This window comes from Myotis davidii, unplaced genomic scaffold (genome assembly GCF_000327345.1).
Source record: "Myotis davidii unplaced genomic scaffold, ASM32734v1 scaffold991, whole genome shotgun sequence".
In the NCBI taxonomy this organism is placed as follows: domain Eukaryota; kingdom Metazoa; phylum Chordata; class Mammalia; order Chiroptera; family Vespertilionidae; genus Myotis; species Myotis davidii.
The window spans coordinates 741764-744571 of NW_006283137.1; positions in this window are offsets into that span (position 1 = coordinate 741764).

The window sequence follows — 2808 nt, forward strand, 5'->3', positions numbered from 1 at the left end:
AAATGCCCGCAGGTGAGGATAAAAAAACCATAAAGCGACCCACGAACACGCCCTGTGGGCGCCCGAGGGGCAGGAGGAGGGGCGTGAAGATCGTGGTCAATCGGCCCCAACGCGCGTTTCCCCAGTTTGGCTTTTTGCACCCACTCCTGCCGCTGTCCCCGGAGCCTCTCTGTCACCCATCTGCTGATGTGGCTCTGTGCCTGGGGTACTTCGGGGACCCCTCCAATCCGGGAGCACGGGCCACGCGCAGGATGCCAAGAGGGGCCAGCAGACCCCAGATGAGTACCCGCCCCGCGCCCCGGGTACACAGGCCTCGCAGGACAGGAGCAGGACAGGAGCAGGCCCGGGCCCACGCCTTCCCTCGCCTCATCGCAGTACAGCCCCAGGTGGACGCGAGAAGGCCCTCCAGGGCGGGGAGCAGATGGGGCTGCTCCGGACCCCCGCGCGGTCCGCCATCTGTCTGACAGTCAGCCGTCTGCCCAGGCAGCCCCTCCTCGGGCCACCATCTGCCACAGGCCTGGCCCTCCTCCCAGCTCCGCCAGGGCCCCGGGAAGGGGTGGGGGCACCAGCCAGAGCCAGGCCTGCTGCCTCGGTCCAGCCCCATCTGGCACCCCTGCCGGGAAGCGGGCAGGAGTCTGGACAGAGCACCTCCACTTGCAGGGAGAGAAGGGCAGGAGGAGAAGGGAAGGGGGGGAGAAGGGCAGAGGGAGAAGGGCAGGGGGGAGGGTCCCGCCTTGTCGGGCAGCCCTGCTGGGACTCAGCTCCCCGTCCCCGGCTGGCAGCCTCGGGGGCCCGGGTCCTGGTCTGCCCCCCACCCCCCAACATGAGCCAGGGGGGGCTGGTGAGGGAGCAGGACACCAGAGCCCAGCTCCGCCTTGGGGCCCCGCTGCCGGGTCCAGGCCCCGAGCAGCACCCCAAGTCTCACCGGCACTTGCTCAGTGGAAACTGACGCTGAGGGGCCCGGGCTGCTTGGGGAGCCCCCTCAGGCACACGCAGAGGGCCCCTGGGGGACGGCGGCTGAGCCCTGCCTGGCAGTTGGAGCGTGTGGGCAGTGCACCCACGAGGTCGGGGTGTCAGAGGGGACCCCAACCCCTCCTCTGCCTCGGGTCCCCCTCGCTCATGGAAACGCCCCCCAGCCGTCCTCCCTGCCCCCCTTCTATACAGGAAGATCGCTCTCCAGAGCCAAAAAGTCAGGGCGGGGTCCTACCCGGTGAGAGGTGCTGGGGCACAGGGGGGAGGTGCCTCCACCCTCATGGACCCGCTGGAGGCTGCCGGCCTGTCTGCTCCCACAGGCCCCCACTGTCCGCCTGCTCTGAGCCCCCAGGACGGCACCCAACCAAGAGGGTGCCCAGGCGGCCAGGGGACAGGAGCGGGACCCAGAGCCTCGGATGCCCAGCACCCCCACCAACTCGGCCCCTCACTCCAGTGACACCCAGTGTCCCCTGACCCTCGGGCCCCCATTGAGGGTCGGGGAGGGCGCAGACACCCAGCAAACGTCTGTCTTCCATGCAGAAGCGGCCTGCGGGAGACTGCAAGCCGGGCCTGGCTTTCATCCCCATCCCCGAGGGAGACAGGGAGACAGGGAGAGAGAGAAGAATAGATGGTGAGAACCAGGGATCCGCTGCCTCCTGCATGTCCCCCCCGCCCCCCCGCGCCGGAGACCGAGCCCACAGCCCGGGCCTGTGCCCTGGTGGGGAATCGCACCGTGACCTCCCGGGTCATAGGTCGATGCTCAGCCCGGAGGCAGGGCGGGGCTTTGGGTGGGTTGGTTTGTAACCCCCCCCCGTCCTGGCTCTCCAGCCGGGCTCCTTCCGTTTCCCAGCAGGGTCTGTGGTCGGCACCCCGCCCGCCTCTCACCGGATTCTGCTGAGACGCTGGTTGTCAGGGGCCCAACCTGGGCAAGGTCACCCCCAGAGACACAGCCTCTCCCCCTTGGCCCCCACAATGCGGCACCCCTCACCCACCATCCTCGCTTCCTGCAGGCGCCTCTGAGGGGCATCGGGAGGCCCTGGCCCACGACGGCAAAGCCGGCCCAGAAAAGGAACAGTGGCTGCGCGTGGCTGAGACCACGGGACGCGCGACCGCAGGTGGACACACAGAGAGAGACGAGAAGCCCCGGGGAGCCCGTCCGGGGCGTCAGGCCCGACGCTGGACGTGGGAACTGCTGATTGAAGGACATGGATGAGGGTCCCTCCTGGATGCAGGTCAGGTCCCCGCCAAACCCAGGAACCAGGTCGGTTTCTCCACGGACTTCCGGCTGCGCTGGGAGCGGAGGGCGGAGGAGCCACCGGCCGGCACCCCTGCCCCGTCCTCCTCTCCGCGGGTGGGGGCGGCGCTGGCCTTACCAACATCGACGCTGCACACGCCGGGGCCGGGCCCACCTGGGCCCACTGACCAGCGAATATGGGGGGGAGGGCCTCTGGGAAGCCCAGCCATGAAGCTTCCACAAAAGGCCAGCCAGACTGGATCCGGCCTTTACTTCTATTTCCAGGAACCGTGGGGACAGAGAGACGCCCCAAGGAAGCGGTCAGACGGGGAGCGAGTGGGCAGACTGGCCCCGGCCCCGGGACGTGGCTCCTCACTGGGCAGCTGCGAGGGACTTGCTGGCCTGGCGCCCTCTGATCGCCCGCCGCCTGTGCTCGCAGCACCGCCCGGTTGGCAACGCGCTTTCTCCAGTTGTTTTTAATTCTCACCTGAGAGCGCAGCCCTCAGCGTCTGCATCCGGGGCCCGGGCTCCGTGGGAGGGGGTGGTGGTTACAGAATCCTGCGCCCCCGGACCTTTAGGCAGCAGCTCCTCTGCCATCAGCC